This window comes from Dermacentor silvarum, chromosome 1, assembly GCF_013339745.2.
Source record: "Dermacentor silvarum isolate Dsil-2018 chromosome 1, BIME_Dsil_1.4, whole genome shotgun sequence".
In the NCBI taxonomy this organism is placed as follows: domain Eukaryota; kingdom Metazoa; phylum Arthropoda; class Arachnida; order Ixodida; family Ixodidae; genus Dermacentor; species Dermacentor silvarum.
In genome coordinates, this window is record NC_051154.1 from 20045938 (window position 1) to 20064115 (window position 18178).

An 18178-nucleotide genomic window follows, 5' to 3' on the forward strand; every position below is an offset into this window, starting at 1 on the left:
ATTGCAGACGCAAACTGCTAATATTTTGGATCCATTATTTGGACTAAGACTCGACAGCCATGCGCATCGAAAAAAACATGGACGAAATGTTCTGTGCGCTTCGAGATTTTCAAACAGCCTTTCGAAACAGAAAAGCGCGTAATATATAGTTTGGCAGACAGGTGGCTTTCGTTCAATTCTAGAGAAAGGTGGGTGGCCCAGTTCTTTACGCGAAAATTGAGGCGCACGTAGCTCTGCTTAAGTACTACATAACGCGAGGCAGTACATTATTGAGCCTCGCCGTTGCGCCTGCAACTACCTCGTTAATTTGATCCAACCGTGGTCTTGGCTCGCGTTAGAAGTCGGCACTTTGAGAATGGGTTTTTCTGAGGCTGTGCTGCGCTAGTCAGGGGACGTATTCTGGGACGATCATTTTCGGCGATAGTATCGCCATCAGGCACGCGCTGATTGGCTGATTGAGCACTACGCGATAGTATCGCCGAGGAGATCGTCGCAGAATACGTCCCCATGTTTACAGTTTTAACAATCCGCGCTCACGCACCGGGGACCAATGGGGGACCCGCCATGCGTCAGAAGCGTATCGCCGCAGCGCGGCTGTACCCGGTTTGGGTCGAAACCGGATATCACGTGGGGTGAGCGAGGTACTCCCTGCCCCTAGGTAGGCGTGAAAGTAGCTAGGGAATGATTCCTCGGCCATGCCTGCCATGTCCCCAGACCCTGTGTGCCTAGAAGCATCCGCTGGCGCAACACACGCATGCACGTTGCGCGGGAGCGGCCGCATACAAGACGCCGCCGACAAGAATTCGCGGTGAGAACGTCGTCGACCGCATTACCGCCAACCCAAAGGACTGCGACCTCAAGGTACAGTCAACCACAAAAGTTTGCGGACCACGCGAGCGCGTGGCCAAGAGCCTCTTCGCGACACTTCCGCTACGTCACCAGCGATCGACAGCAGCGCTACGTTGAAGACGCATCCCTCCTTAAATCTATGGCCTGTTTATTTTCGCACTGTGCGCAAATATTTTCTACCTATCTCTTTCAACGTGACGCGCTCTTTGTTAGCCAGGGCTACTTGCTTATATTTTGAGAGCAGAATATCAGTACAAGTAATCAGACAGCGTATTCTTCGGCTGTTATCAGTTCTATTTTCGCGTAGCCACGCTGTTTTTTTTTTTTTTCGTGAGTGCGTGAGTGAGCGGTGAGGCAGCCGTGGGACACAGATGCTTAGTCAGTAGGCAGAATTTTTCCGTTCCTCCCCCATCGCTAAGTGACAGTAGCGGCCGGGATTTGATCGCCTGCGCCCAGGTTTTGCTGCGCAAAGCCCGAACCACCGCGCTGCTATAGTGGTTACATTTAGAAAAATAAGAAATAATCGGGTGCGATGACTCTTTTTATAACCCTTTGCGACACTGCGTCCTCGTTTGGGGACTCGAACTTCGGAGGCGCGTCCCACGCCACGTGTTTCTTTAAATGACCTAAAACTCAGTGTGCACATTCGTGTCCGCTTCCTGATGGGACAACTAGCGGTCAGTTAACTTCATTGTCCTGCGTATTGCTGCAGATGATCACTTTGCTGGAGACACTACCATGTTAGACAATCGTTCGACGTGCCGCGTTCCAAGACCAACGTCAAGAGTATTTTTTTTCTCCGGTCGACACGAATACAACCGAAAAAGCAAGTGTGCATGCGTTTCGGGCCTAATAGTTGATTCTTTTTATGCAAGCATTGAAGCTGACGGATTTCAGAATAATTAGATAATGAGTTATACGCTAATTAATTTTTTTACTGAAACTCGCACAAAACAGCACATTGCTTCGTCTTCTTTCTTGGAATGTAATAGTGAGCGTCTTGAAATGATGCCATGCGCATTTGACGCATTTGCAGACAGTGCATCATAATTCGTGTCTGAAGGGGATGAATTTATTCACAAGACATTTACAGAAGTGTCATGAAACATAGGTCTCTCAATGATCTAGTAGGAAGTGAAATGTCCGCCGTTTTCTAGCACCTTATTGATGCGTGTGGGCATCGACTCGTACAAAGATTCAGTAATCTCCGGTCGACCGCGCAGGCTTTCCCATTCTTGTGCGATCGCTTGCCACAGCGTATCGGCCGTGCGGCCGCGGTTGGCTCGTGTGGACAGCCGTTTCTTCAACATGCCCCAGACATTTTCTATGGGATTCTAGTCGGCGCCACATGGAGGCCACTCAAGCTGGCAAACAGCATGTTCTTCTAGCAATGACTGGACGATACGTGCTTTATGGATCGGGCTGCGGTCGTGTTGAAAAAAATAGCAGCCGTCGCTGAAGGGACCGTCCAGCGCATACGGAACGAGGTGTCTAGTGATGACGTCGCAGTACCGTGACGCAGTGAAGGGCCCTTCCAGACGCACAAGGGGAACAAGGACCATCTTTGCTGATTGCTCCCCACACGCTCACGGAACACCGTCCACTGGATAGAACACTCTGTGTGTAATTAGGCAGATATCTGCAAGAAATAGCATACAATTGGGTTCCAGCGGCGCGTCTAAAAATGTTGTGATTCCTCTTGCGTATGAACTTTATAATGCTGTTATAGAGTTGCAATAGAAAACGTGCAAACATCATTAGATAGTACTGAAAGACCCACTGGCAGCTTTTAATTAGCTTCAGAGTAAGTAGTACTATGAAACAATCGTTAATGTTTTCAACATAATACCACTACAGAAAAATCTCGTAATGTCCAAAAGCTCATTTTACGTGAAACATGTTGTGATGCAGAATTAGCTTCGTGAATTAACTGCCAATACACTGTAAACACACCTGCAGTTTAGTGGACGCCAAACCCGCTTCCGTTGGTCCCAGCGCGTGGAAAAAGTTGACTCGTCGCTAAAGATGACATCGCCCCATTTCTCTGTTGTCCAATCTTTCATTGCTGTAGCGAACATGAGTCGTTCTTGTAGCTGGCTGTCTGAGAGGCAGGGCTTCTGTGCTGCTACGAAAGACTGCAGGCCAAGCTCACTCAGCCTTCTTCTTACAGTCTCAGACGATACCGTGAGCGAGAGCGCTTCTCGGATATCCTCTGCACTTTGAAAAGGATCAGCCACGATGGCGGCCGTAATCAGGCGGTCCTCTTCCTCAGTCGTGGCCCTTGGACGCCCACTGCGCTCCATATCTGTGAATCTGTCATCGTCGCGGAAAGCTTGAATAATCCTATTCACGGCAGTCCGGCTCCTGTTGGTTCGGCGGCAGATTTCGCGCTGATGTATTCCCTCTATAAATAAACGCACAATGTGCCTTCTTTCGTCAAGTGGAACACGCAGCGGCATCTTTCCAAATAGGCAATCACCACGTGGCCTGAAGCAAGTCTACTACGTTTTCAGCGACTGATGCGAAGATGCGCCTATGTGTGAAAGAAAATTTTCTATGCATCCGCTTTTTCTTAATTTTTGATGACAGTGAAACACCTCCCTATCCTTTCTCTCAAGACGCAGAAGCAGCAACACTCATTGGACCAAGATGCTGCCAACCAAAGTGCGCCAGTAAACGTCGCGTAAAAAAATCGTCGCAGCGCTTCGTGAAACTTATCTACCCACTGGCACACCAGTCGACAAAGGTTGCAGTGATTGCTCCGATACTGCTATCAAGCCAGATATGTGGCGGTCTTATCGCAGACAGCGCTCTGCGTCAACACAACGAACTAACAATGTCATGCACGGGAATAAAAAATTAACAGGCAGGCGAGTACCAACAGGGCTCATATCCGGGAGAGCGCCCCTGTCGCCGCTAGGTGGCGTACCGCTAGGTGGCGCGGATAGGCAGTCTGGCACGCGCTCGCGTGGTCCGCAAACTTTTGTGGTTGACTGTACGTCTGCCGAAACTGCAACTTGTGACATAAAGCGGCGATGCACTTTCATTTTTTTTCTAATTTTAGGCCTTGCTCCTTCAGCTGTAGCACGACGTGAGCCCTGCCATTTCACTTTCAAGATACGTAAGCTGCTTCGACACTGAAAATGCCGACGCAATGGTGAGTTGGAAAAACCATCGCTTATTTACGCTGCCAATTCGCGTGCATGCGACCCATACCTTCTTCTTCTCCTTTTTTTTTTTTTTTTTTTTTTTTTTTTTTTTTTTTTTTGCGGCATGCGATTGAAGTAGAGACTGCGATCGTGACTTCATGGCCCTCGCATTGCTATCTTCTGCAACACCCAATCGTCGCGAGCTAACATATGTTTTCAAATTTGTCAGTGCTAGCGCATCTCTTGATGTGAGTGCAAGTTCGTGTCTTTAATGACACGTAAACAATGCGCTGATGTATGCACGCTGCATTGAATGATTTACTGTTTACCTTGGTCATTGATTACATAAAAAAAAAAGCTGCAGATATGTCCTTTGTAAAATCTGAATTACTTAAAATGCAATCTTACGAGCACTTGAAAAGAAAAATTACTGGCTGATTAGTTTTCATATTCTACTACACCTGCCCGCTTCACAGCGGCTTACGAGCCAGAAATGTATGCAGCAACAGTTTACATTAAATGTAATATGTTACAAGACGACAGTAAATAATCTTGCACCCAAATTGATCATGAACAGCAGCTGCTACAGGGGCGCAGATATTTGTACCAAATAACCATGTTCTCATAGCTGACAAGCGAGAGGGAAAATTTATTTCGTAGGAATGAAAAGCAGAGGTGAGCCTGAACTAGTATATTCTTGCCTGATACTCTGCTAAGGGGAAGGTGCAAAGGGGAAAAAAAAGTCTTTAAAGGTGTTGAGGAAAAAAAGGATCACATGTGCACAATAATCACATAACGCAGTGGTCTCTCTAAACCTCAAGTATAGTCCTGTGTTCTGCAAATAGTCTAGAACAGCACTCGTAGCTATTTCTTGCTGCAATGCTGTCACGGTAAGCACCCAGAATTTCAGCTTCTGATAATCTTTGCCTTTGTTGCTTGCGAGCACAGAGGGCACCATCTGCTGCTCTCGCAACTAGTAACAGATGTCGCAAAAATGTGCTGCAGAATCTGAGGCATGTGGCAGTATTTACAGTTGAGGGATAAGATTTTGTAACGATTCCTTTTCCAGTACTAATGGCTTTTTGCATTCGTGAGTGGTCAGAGTGACAGCGTGTTGCTCAGGGCCGCGATTTTGTAGCAATGCCTTATGACTTATTCTATAATAGTCTTATCATCCACTGCTCACGGCCGGCTGAGCCCGTTGATAATGCCAGTGGACCGTCGCTCTGACCACTGACAAAGCGCGAAAAGGCATTATTACTGGGAAGGCATCGCTACAAAATACCGGCCCTGACCACACATGAATGCGAAAAGGCCGTGCTATAGAATTGTGGCTCAGTCTGTCAGTATAACCAATGAGATGTGCATAGCATTGAGTGAAGGCAACATGAAGACGAATTCAATAACGCATGCTTGCTTGTCTCTACTTTGATCTTAAATGGGAAGTGAACAACTTCTCATAATTTCTTCATTATTTTTTAAAACAAGTTGTATAATGTGCCCTAGTTTATCGCACAATTATGTCCAACATATTTTAGATGCAAGATCTTGTAGTGTTGGGTCTGTGGAAAACAAAACAACGCAGGAAAATCTCAGCGCATTTTTATTTAAGCAATGTTTTGACACCTTAAATGGCATGGCCATCTTGTTCATTGCTTTATATTCGTTACCTCTGGTGCAACGCGAGTTGACTTGGAATTAGCATGGACGTAGCATATATATTTTAAATTGTGCCTGGTGCATGACATTGTGAAAAACCTTGAATGTGAACCCGCTACAAACAACATACTGGCACCTAGCAAGAACACTCAACCGTCTACCTTCCCACACATTTTCCTGAAACAGTTTGCACACATTATTCAAAATTGCCACACCATTCCAATCATAAGTGTTTCAGGATATATACGACACATTTCATTTGTGTCAGCAACGACACTAGTGGAAAACCTGACAGTCAATCTGTCTCTAATAAAGAATCCGTGTTGCTGATATCTGCACAATAACTGAGATCTAGGGGGGTATTCTGTAAGAGTTCACCTGGACTGTCCACTTCACCTGTCGCCATTGGCTCCAGCTTCACGAGCGCGAAGGAGACTGGCTGGCACCTTCGTGCTCGTGAAGCTGGCGCTAATGGCGACAGCCGAAGTGGACAGTCCACTAGGTGGACTCTTACAGAATACCCCCCCCCGTCCCTGGGCCAGGATAATATAGATTATTCCTTCCGTTCGATTCTATACCACTCTTATCATCCGCTGTTCACTGCCAGAAACTCGCCAGTTCTAATGGGTATAGGTGTCCCCTGGCCCAGTGCTCGGCACCTTCTACGAGTTCTCATCTTGCAAGGGGCCCTCCAAGGGTTAAAGAAAATGGGTCTGGGCTGCTTCCACGGCAGCAGTTTCCTGTGTGGCATCCTAATGCAGCTGTTAGGTGGGGATGCCCTTGGATTGGAAAGAAACACCCCTTTCCAAGTATCCCGTAATGGCTGAGCACCTGACCGGAAGCACAGTTATACCTATTTTACCGGTGGGTACCAGGCGGCAGCGCTACTCAGCCTCCCACAGCAGTGGCAAATGCTCGTCTGGGTCACCATCGTTGTGGTGAGACAAGGGGCACCTTTCAAATCTCTATAGCGCCCCTTTCGACATGAAAACTCCTACAAACAACTGAGCACCAAGCCGGAGGACATCTCTACCCAATAAAAATCTGATAGGTTCCCAGTGGCACTGGGATTCTAACCAAGTACCTCCCTGCATACGAGGAAGACGCTCGACCATTTCGCCACCGCTGCAATACTTGTGTCCTGCCAAACAGATCCGCTGAGCACCTTGCCCAAGAGTGCCTTACTCACACTGGGTGTAGCACCACATACTGGCTTGCAGAACCACCATCCATGACCAGGTCGCTACAAATCCTGTACCCATTCACGTCAAGTCATCCTCAGACCGAAGTCCTCCTAGCTAGCATGATGGCCCACCCTGCTATTGTCACCTTGTTGGTCTCGTTGTGGGCTAGACCCATGTATATCGAGTAGGTGGGGGCATAACTCCCCGAATGTGTCCTGTGAAGGACACCTTTTTCAAGCGCTGTGGTGCCAAAGCCGCAAGCACCATATCTGCGCATGTGGAGCATGTATCGAAAGCCATGTGCTTTGCTGTTATGCCATTGTGATAGTACATATCACAAATAAGATTATGCAGTAACATAAATGAGAGCTTTAGATTGTGCTATCGAAGCATTCAGGAGTCCCTATCTTTTAGTATGTGTGTGGTTGCGTGCCCAAGCAAAAAAGCATTATAGCTTTGCATCCCCAAATGCAAGCAAGCCACACGCACTCGCAGCACGTAGTCAAGGTGGTGGTAGCATTTTTTAATATATAAAGCTAACCATAGAATTGCAAATAAAAAGACAATAGTTTCATGAAAATAGTTTATTTACATGCAGTTAAGTTGGCCCAAGTTGGAGCCCGGGGGCCACATGCATGACACTAACGCAGGTTGTTTATTCTTTCACAGCTGACGTCGTTTGGGTTCTTAGAACAGTGACCGGGACCGCTAGGGATAGTGCACTTCCACTGCGGTGTCCAAGATATACGGTCATTTAACGGAGAAGCGTACATAACGAGAAGCGAAGCAGCCACCTCACCGCGCGCATATCACTCAGTGGCATATAGGCGCATTCTTGGGGGCTAACATAAACACAGGCACTGCCGGGGGTGGCGGCATTCCCTTTGCGGTGTGGGAGACAGTTTACGTCGTCTAGCATACGTATGTAACGGGAAACTTGACGGCAATGTCATGCTCAAGTGTGATTCTGCGGCATGTCCAGGGTTAGTGGCTCGAGGGGTGATTTATGTGTTCGCGGGGCTTGCCATTGCACCGGGGCAACTGCACTGAGGCGTGTGAACTTCAAGCAAGAGGGCCATGTGGTGTTCGTTTAAGTGATGTTGGTCTGCGTGTTCCAAAAACCGGACTAGAAAATGGGGGCGGGTACAGCGTGTATTGTTGATGATCCCTTAAAAAAGTGTGTAGAGATGAAGAGGGAAGGAGCCAGCCGATAATCAGCCGCCGCTCGTCGATGTATGCTACTTTGTCCTACAATAAACCGATGTATTCCTAAGTTGGCCTCCCTGAGTGCAAAGTGTCACCGGACGACTACGAGGACTCTCTGAAGAATCGTCTGCCTGGAAGACCTGGGGGAGAAGAAACTTAACTCATGCTAAAGATCTTTGACAGGAAGCAAACAATGTATACATGCATAGGTGGCAATTAAAGCTGAGCCAAACCAATCCCAAAGGCTAGAAATTTTACCGTCTGGCACAGGATGTTTGCTGTGGAAGTGCACCGTGATCAGCATTTTGTCGCCTTCATTTCTCGGAAGATGACGTCAACATGCATTGTGAAATGCTGTCATCAGATTGAAAAATCAAATCGTGTCGGCCTGTTCAGCGCCGATTGTTTTATGAAAGCATGTCTTGGCTTGCTTCGTCTCAGTTTGCAATGTTTCAGCAATATTTCTTCTAAGTCAGCCACCCCAAAGAACCAAGCACATGTTAGGTCCTGCAGGTGCGCAGTGCCGCTTGCATCCTTTAATCTAAAACTCTTACGTTTACAGCAAGAACATAAGCGCATCCCTGAGTGTTGCCACCATGGAGTAATCGGCTTACATGTATTAATTTTGCATCATTTTTGGTGCTTAGCAGGGTCATAGGGCTGTGGGACCAGATTTAGTCCAGATGCAAGCAAAACAATGCAACTTAGAACAGAAAGCTGAGCAAGCTGGTAAGGGTTCACGCATTGTTTGAAAGGTTAGGCATAGAAAATATCTCTTGTGGCCATTTCTGATGCCTAACCCTTCAAACGACAATAGTGGCCTTGGGAACACACCACAATGTACTATCGACCAAAAGTTTACAGACCAAGGGACCTGACAAAAAGCTGAATGTCTCCGCAGCCTGGTATTCCCATTTCCCGCCTCTACTGGTATATGTGAACAACATTGTGATGTGCGGTTTTACTGGCTACTTTTAAAGGCTGCTCGGATATTAAGCGTTTGCCGAGAGTCCGTAAACTTTTTGGTCGATAGTACTTTAGCCATAGTCTTAGTACTATGACTGCAAAAGATGCCTGTAAAACTGCAACTTTCATGAGTAAATTTCATGATGGACTAGGTTTTCATGCAGTTAATCTTAGAAGCCTGCCATTGTGTTTGCTATCTACATGTGTGCCGCCACCATTCTTATTGAACACAAGCTGTAGCAGGAAAGTGCATAACCGGGACAGTTGGTATAGGTTCATCCGTTGTTTGAAAGCGCAAACGCACAATGAAGAACTTGCACTCATTGTCTCGTTCAGACTGTTCTTTTTGTGTTTGCAGTTCCAAACAACCATGAAGCTATAGGAGCTCTGAAGTAATGGAAAATTTTTTCATATTTTTTTAAGCAAAAGGATTGTCTTGTAGCAAGTATGCTTCGGTCAATAAGGCATGTGCCATATGTGTAGAATCGGCTCCACCTTGAAATTGTTCATTTCCACTGCTTGCTCAATTATCTGCTGATAATGAACTGTAACTTTGGGTCGATACAAACCGCGCATTGAAGTTGAATATGCCTTGAGCTTGGGAAGTAATCCACTAGACAAAATATAATTGTGACCCCCCTATGGTGGCTCCATGGATGTGGTGTTCTGCTGCTAAGCAAGAGGTCGTGGAGATGGCAGAGTTCTTACGGGCAGCCTACAACACAAAAATGCAGTAAAGCGGAGCCTTGTTTGCATACTGCGGTTTAAAATTAGACTACGCAGTGACACGCACAAGCTAGAAGTGATACTAGCGCAGATTTTATGTAAACAATTTGCTACATCTGTGCTTGGAAAACCAGTGAAAAATGCGCATGAACGCGATCCGACACGCTTGCACGAGACAAATAGGCATAGTCAAATGACCGATGGTTGACATACTCGCTAAAAAGGGCCGAGAACAAAACTTGAATTTGTAAAGATCCACCGCGTTCTGTGCACGTTGACACGGGAAATCCATTGTGTTGTCACTGTTCTAAAGTTCCCTGGCTTTATCGGGCATGCGTGTGCACTCCTTAGAAAATGCTGACAGAACTCTGCTACTTCGTCTTTAGCTTACCTTCTCTTACTCTGGAAGGGTTGCAGCAACACACGACAGTGTACGAGACCATTTATTTGGTGCACACTTGCAACAGTATGCGCATTCTTGTCCGCGCTACAGAGTGCACCAACAAGACGTGCTGCCCGGTCGCTGCCATTCGTGCGTATTGAATGCACACAGCATGAGCTGCAAGTTATATGGCTTTAACTGTCTTTTTTTTCCACCCACTTAGGTGCATCTGAACAGCTAATGGATACCATGCCCACTCTGTAACGACCAGTGCTTTTAATGAAACAGCACGGCGGAATAAAGTCAACCACGTGAGGCACCTCAGACAGCATATGCAGTGGGTTGTGACGGATTCAATGATTTCATCAGCATTTTCACTGGATGCAAGGCTGTGAATCTCTTGTATGATGCATGTGTGGAAAAGAAACCCAACATCCGGTGCACATGCCTGCTTGAAACAGTCGGGCATATCCCATTAGTTGAGTGCCCCTGTGTCGGCATTTGCTGATGTGATCCCAGCTATCTTCACCCATTACATTCTGCTGAATTTACTGCAGCCACCCTTTGGAAAAATAGCACATGGCAATTATTTCAAGGTAATTAGTTCTCCCATACAGAAAAAATACCATTAGCAGTACTCGTGGATGGGATAATCTGCCACTTTGCAATGGTGGCGAGCATAAATCCCACTAGCTGTAGTAACACCAGTTTTGACATTAGGAAGCAACTTTCTTGCAGCTAGACTTCATATGTACTATGTTTCGTGCAACGTCAGTGTTCAGAATAAAAGCATTTGACCACTGCAAACTGTCGTTTTTTTTTCTTCTAGACGTACATATGAACACATTCTTGATATAAAAAGACATGCAGGGCTGTATTACAGCACAGAAATGTTTGGACAATTCAAGCTCATTAATTCAGAATGTAAGTTTGAAAATTCTAAGGAATCAAACCATTCTGTTTTCAGTGCACTGAAGTACACAAAGTGCACTTCAGCCACCAAATGCAATTGACAAGGTTGATAACATTTATGAGTTATGACGGCACTGCAGTTACCTTTGTGTTGGCAAGCACGCGAATTTCAGGATCTGCAAAAAATGGAATGTGCCTTGCACCTGTACAGGACATTTCATGCAACAATCAAAAAAGGCGTTGCATACATATTTGGCCAACAGGCTTCTCAGAATAGCTTTTTGCACAGCACTTAGTTAATATAATTTGTTATGCAATGCTTTCTTTAATATTTGTTTCAGGACATAAGTTGTACTTAAAAAATTTTGAAAGCTGTTCCCAAACACCGAATGCAAGCTGAAGAATGTGTTCACATACAACCACTTCAGGGGGGGCAACCTTTTTCTGGTCACTCAAGACCTCAAAGACTGCTGTCAGGGAGGAGTGTTGCAGTGGGTGAAAAGTGAAAAAAAAAAAAAATGAGCGAACACTACACAAGCGCTTTATACCTGTTCAAGCATGAACTAACGCCAAGTACTCAAATTGCCATATTAACGAGGAATGTTGAAATCTTGTGCATCAGGCATTGTTAATTTTTTACAAGATGCCTCAATCACACTGGTGAGCTTATGCAGTTTTTTTTTAATTTGTCACCAGAAATGCCCACACTGCTATCCGTCACTCCTATTCCTTGAGCGGACAGCAGACACAGATTACTGCAAGTCAACGATTCTGACCCGAGAGCTTGGGCTCAATTTTTACCAATGTGCGAAATTTTAGAAACCGATTGATGGAATCGCTATACTAAATAAATGCCACAAACATATTCAAAATGGTATGCTTATTGGAGAGCATACATAAAAAATATGTAGTGCAGGAGAAATTTGGTCTCGCTGCTCTGCCAGAATTTAGTTTTTTTTTTTCAAGTGGTAATGATGTAAAAAAAAAGAAGTGAACATGGCTTTTGTAGCTGGTGGGACTACAATTACACCTAACTACCATCTGGGATTAAAATTATTCATGCAGGGGGGCCTCAGTGAGGTACATCTCAAAACGAGGTATTGCACCGTAGTCGAGAGTTCGACAGGATAGTCTGGTCAGGTAAGATCATTGTTAAATATGGACGAAGTCATTGACCATGGCCGAAACAAAAATAAAATAGCGTTTCGGTATCCACAGGAATCCCTTGTTCATAAAGGAATGTCTGCTGAGAAGGTTCTTGATGGTTCTTAAGTAGCATTGAGTGCATGATGCAAAGTTCGGAAGTACATGTGGTTTAAAATGTTAGATGATCTATTGATTGTTTTACTTGTTTGAATTATTAGTGATTCGAGATGGAGCCTTATTGTCCATTTCTTCTCTGTGGCCACGATGCGGGCGTTGTACTAGTTTATCTTCTGACTCGTCGTCTCGGCATGCTCTGCGAGGGCATTTGTAACTGTGTGGCCTTTGGCGACATTTTTGTGCTGCTTGAGACGCCGCCAGAAATATCTGCTAACAAGGGATCTATATGGATCCTGAAACATCATGCTATTGCATTACAGCTGTAGTATGTGGACTTAGCTTCCTTCTCCAGGTTTGGTGCTAAGTAGACATAAGTAATCTCTTGCACAACTGTGGCACAGAGAAGGCAAGCACACAGAACAGCTGTGACATCAACATATGGGAGTTTATTCTTGTAGGTCAGCGGGACCCTAAAAGACATTTACCAAATCTTGGTTGGAAGGTAGAGTCGATTGTGTCCATGCAAAGAGTTTTTGACATGTTAAAATTCAAACGTTAAATTTCATACTTCTTCGTACATATGCTCATACTTCCAATTCTATTTGCACTGTGACACCGACAACCTCTCAGTATTTAGTGAGTTGGAAGCAGTTGCGGGTATGGATATGCTGAAATGTGAAGCAGTGACTTTAATTTCAATCAATAAATAAAGAAAGCTTAATTCATTATCGTGTATTGCTTGAACACATTATTGCCATTAGCACAGCGTATACTTAACATAAAATAGTATCTACAATGCAACATTACATGACACAACACATTTAGCATAAGCGCAAGCATCTACACCAAAGCTTCGTATCCAGTGTTTCTCACAGAGCACTGGAGCCTTCCAGAATGCTCTCAAATAGAATGGAGCCCGAGAAGCTAATGTGATGCAGACATAGCTTTAGTGTAATGTGCACTTGCCAGGTTCTACTGTGCAAGTGTATGAACAGCTGAATACAGTTAATGAGTCAGCATTACAAAGAATATTATTCTGCATACGGAAGCTGGTTGTGGTGATAATTTTTAGTGAAAAGTGTGGTGACAATTGTGTGCGTTGGTTTGAAGAGGATAGCAGTAGGGCAAAGCTGCGAGATTGTAAGCACGCCACAGCCTTGAGTCTGGCCTGGTGGAAGAACGAAGTGTTCAATAAAATCTCGGCATTCGAATGGTAGGACTTGGATAAGGCCAAGATGGAAGTACTCCAGGGAATAAAATGAAATACCTAAACTGAAAAGCAAGTATCTTCGCGTACGTTTGGCAATTTATTCGCTGCAGATCTACGGCCTCCTAATGTTGATTACATTCGTGACCGCAATATCGTCGACTTGTTAGTTTTCCATGCACCTGCCAGTATCGTAAGTAGCAACAGAATACAGACATTTAGCACATAAGTTTACAAACGAAGTAGGCCCACCATTGATCCAAGTGCTTACGTGAGTGTGGAAACTCCGCGACAGACAACAGACAAAACGGTAGGAGGGCTAAGCGTCAGTTGACGACACGTATTCTCAGGTGCTCATATCGCATGAGGAAACTCATGGACAGTGAATAGTCGTATTTTTAACAGCAGCAGAAGCGTAGTACTCGTCAGATGTCCACGGGAAAGCAGTTGCCCATCAGCCTCATCAATTGCCTCGAATGCACACATCGACAAGCAGTCGTTTTCTTGACCACACTTACTCGTATCTGCAGATTTCGCGAAGCATTCTCGCTTCATTCAACAAGTTTAGAACACGAATTTTGCAGGTTGCTCGGAGCATGTCTTACCTGACCCAGTCATAGAATAAGAAGCCAGACGCAGTGGACAAGCATTGCCGGTCAAAGCAATATTCATACAAAAATCAGTAGCGGAATAAGCCGCTGCACTTGCACACGTGTTAAAACACGTTCAGAAGTTTAGAGAATGCGTAAAAATACTGAAAAGAAACCTCACTTTACACTTCAATCCGACTTTCTGTTGCCGCCATTACCGTGTTTTGCTCACGACTAGTGTCCATGGCGATGCGGCCGCCGCTTCGTGCTCAGAAGTATGATAAAAAAGTAAAAGTAAAATGATGCGCATTTTTACACATAAAATAGGTTAAGTACTTTTTTCCCAATATAATAATACATAAGGTATTGTATATGTTATGCAGACTATGTAATTTTCAGTGCAGATCATAACTTCAAGGCACAGTACTTGCTTGTAGTGCTTAATCAAGCACTAATTAACAGTTTAATTATTTGCCACAGCGCACATAATGCAATCACACAATTTGTGTCAATCGGTACTTCAGACCAACACCAGTTATATACTGAAATCCCCAGCACTATGAAATACAAACAAAATCAGTGAGAAATCTCGCATATTATTTTCCCCAAAATTTGTAGGCAATGCTGGACAAAACTGATGAATGCCAGCATATCCCGGTTTGGGGAATGAATGTGCTATACCTACCGGCTTCTCTACCTGAAGAACTGACACACTTTCAATCATGTACCACAATGATTCTGCATTCAAGGCCTTCATCAAATGAATCCATGCAGGAGAAAGCAGAGACAAGCCCGAGCTGCTTGAAAGTCATGAATGACATCAACATTATGTTGCAAGCTGTTCGTGAAGTGCAAGACATTAATTCTGCCCCTTTGAAAGGAAAGATCCCGCTTCGCAACAGCTTTATTAACAATGTCATAGAACAGACAGGCAATGACAATTTCAAAGCAGAACAGTAATCAATAAAGAGCTACCTAGAGTCCTTTTGTCTAACAAACTCAGAAGTATTGCCATATAGAAGTTTAGAACATGGTTGCTTCCACTAATGTGGTTAATCTAACGAATAGAGCCACCAAGAAAAGAGTATAGACATGTCGGACCTACAGTCAAGACAGCCAAGCTACGAATTGTCGAATTTGACTGCAGTTTTTATGAGTGGCATCCCTCTTAGGATCTCTATGTGGAGTCTCTACGCAACAAGCAGCGACTTAACATTGGCAATTTCAGCCACGGGAAACGGTTTATAGAGTTTAAGTCACCATCCCCCCCCTCTCTCTCACAAGTGTGTAGGAAAACTCACCATCAGTGGCTTCACAGACTGAAAACAAATTCCAGTCTGCCAATTACTCATTTACTTCACTTAAACTTTACTTTAGCAAACAGTAAAGGTATACTCGGACATTGCAGAAAAATAGTTATGAACATACGCGTCAGATCTTCAGTTGAGCACCTTGTTGTGGACAGCTATAGCTATGGAAAATACCTGCCACATGAAAGTATAACTTGAAGTACTGAAGACAGAGGTCTGCAGCACAAAGTAATTGCAGAAAGTAAGAAAGTGAATAACCAACCAACCACCCAAAGGAATACAAGGGAAATGCAAGATTGCAACACAGATGTTTATACCTACCCACAGCTCATCTAATGCCCAGTTTAAGCAATACTAAAGAAGCTTGCTTACTCTGGCTTACTGGCATGCTTCTTTCCGCACGGAAGCTTGGGCTTTTGGGAAGAAATGCGGGCGCAAAGCTTAGACAACTTTAGGGGCCGAGAAAACCACCCGTACTGCGTTGCATGGTGGGCGTCGTATATGAAATTCCGTTGAGCTGTGGCAAGTCTTATACAGGCCAAACAGGCCGCTGTGTTAATGACCGCCTAAAAGAGCATGTTTTATTGATTAAAATGGTGTGGGTTCACACCTGCCGTTCCATTGTTCCTCGCATGGCTGTGCTCCATGGTTTGACGACACGTGTGGTAGGAAGAAGCAGAGTAGTGTTAGCACGTGAATTGCTCGAGGCATATCACATAAGGAAGAAGGGTGATGGTTGTATCAGTGTGCCCTTTGTTGACCTCTACAAAAGTGAATGTTCGTTTTTAGATAATGCAGTGAGGTAGCTTGTGACACGTGCTGCACCATGTCTTTGTGCACATATTTTTTTGGAAATAGATATATTTTGGTGATGTGCTAGAACTAAAACTAGTTGAAAGTTTGGCACCCTATCCTGTCTCCTTTTTGGCTTTACTTTTTTTTTCAACCTTGCACCACAATTCATGCGTTTAGCTATGCACCAACTCACCCAACGCACTGCCCTGCAAAACTTGAGTTGTCTGTCTCCGTCTTCTTTATCTGTGTGTGCACGCCCCACTTTCTTCTAATAACATGAAAATATTTGCGTGCTTTGCATATATATATATATATACCATGCACAACTTTGAGAGCACTGCACAGGACACAAAAATCGCTATACAAACTGCCTTGCGGCAATGTTATTTGTACAAGGTCAAACTAACTAGCAGATGTGAAAATGCTGACACTTTCGCAACTGGAACTTCTTGGAACTGTGAGAGCAGCCGAACTGATGTCACTGGAAGGAACTTGCAGGTGTCTATGACACATGGTTTCTGTTGGATTTATCACCAGTTTTTCAGTGGAATAATTCAAGCCAAGAAAAAATGAAGACCTTTGTTGTAAACGGAGTGAAGAATATTCGAGTTTAAGCCATCCTGATCACATTAGTTGCTCAAAAGAATCAAACCCATGTGACATGATTAACTGAGGTACAGCAGGAAAACGTTTTTAAGAAGGGCTTCTCTATTGAGAAAGAGCTCATTGGCTGTATTAAAATAAGTAATTTTGTCCTCATCATTTGTGCTGCATGTAAGCATGAAGAACTTGAGCCATTTACAATGTTTACTCAACAAAATTCAGTGGGGAGCACAACAGCTTAAGAGGACCAGAGATCGGATTCTGCATGTGATGATTAAAAGTCCTGACCTCTCTTTGTTCCCCTCGAGTAAGCAGTTTGTAAAAGAGCTTTAACATCACTGAATTGGCCTTCCATTTGATGCACTACTAGATAATTGAGTATGAGCAGCCCTTTCTGCATGGTAGCCACAAACAGCAAAATAGTTTTTGATTGTGAGGGTGTAAGCATGCACAATTAAAGAGTGTATGCTGACTATGTAGTGATATTAGTTAATGAATATTGCAAATGCCTCTCAAATTTTGAAAGCAAATGATGCTGAGATCACCCTCATGAGATATTGTCCATATAAGGGCAACGTCTGTGTTACAGCTCAGTGTAACCATTACCTGGTTGACAATCTTTTGTACTGTGACACCTGTTTACCTATTACTGCACTATATTGGACAAATTTTCGCCCGACTCCAATGTACTACATCTATACTATTCCTGCAGATATCCCCAAGACTGGCTGTGTTATAAATGTGAGTCATCTCAAGACATGCTAACATTTGGATTAACAAAAACATGGCTGCACTGCTGCTCTGGGACCTTCTGGTGCACAAACTTAGGCATGCCGTGTTGGGATTTTATCAGCGGGAAATATTTAGCACTCAACATTTTTGTCATTCAATGCAACAACATTCGATTTAACTAAACACGAGCACTAGTTTATTCGGTTTGCTACACAGTCTGCAACACCGCAGCGGTAATTCACTCAAGAGAAGCTGCAAACGTTTAACAGCGCCCACCACACATTTACTCACATTAAACACGATTTTAAACACCTTGTATACAGTCATCGACCGAAACCCTCGGCTCACGGTTTTGTGCATTCTCGTAGAATATCTGAAAAAACAAGAAAGACAACTAACGAACCCCATTATACAGCGTAATTTTACCTTTCGCGTTTTCTAACGACAAATCCACGTACTCGGGAACTTGTACACACGTCGTCACGCTGCGATTCTTTCGGTCTCAAACACTTTCCAACGAAGGGACGTCACCGCATGCCTCATTTGTCACCCCTCCACATGTTTCTTGCAGTGATCTCAGATGTTCTTGCGTTGAGTAAAGTGTTTACTCTAAAACACGCGGCGATGGCTGACGCACTTAGCCGT

General features: G+C 44.4%; 2 long non-coding RNA genes across 2 annotated transcripts; one reads left to right on the plus strand and one right to left on the minus strand.

Annotated features, from left to right (window-relative positions):
* Positions 1-763: 763 nt before the first annotated feature.
* LOC125944658 (uncharacterized) lies at positions 764-11165 on the plus strand. The gene is made up of 3 exons (XR_007466332.1): positions 764-861; positions 3914-4006; positions 10345-11165. It is a non-coding gene; the product is annotated as an uncharacterized LOC125944658 (long non-coding RNA).
* Positions 5987-16394, minus strand: LOC125944656 (uncharacterized). Its single transcript, XR_007466331.1, has 3 exons — positions 14109-16394; positions 11178-11209; positions 5987-8187 (listed from the first exon to the last, which is right to left on the minus strand). It is a non-coding gene; the product is annotated as an uncharacterized LOC125944656 (long non-coding RNA).
* Between the last annotated feature and the right edge of the window lie 1784 nt (positions 16395-18178).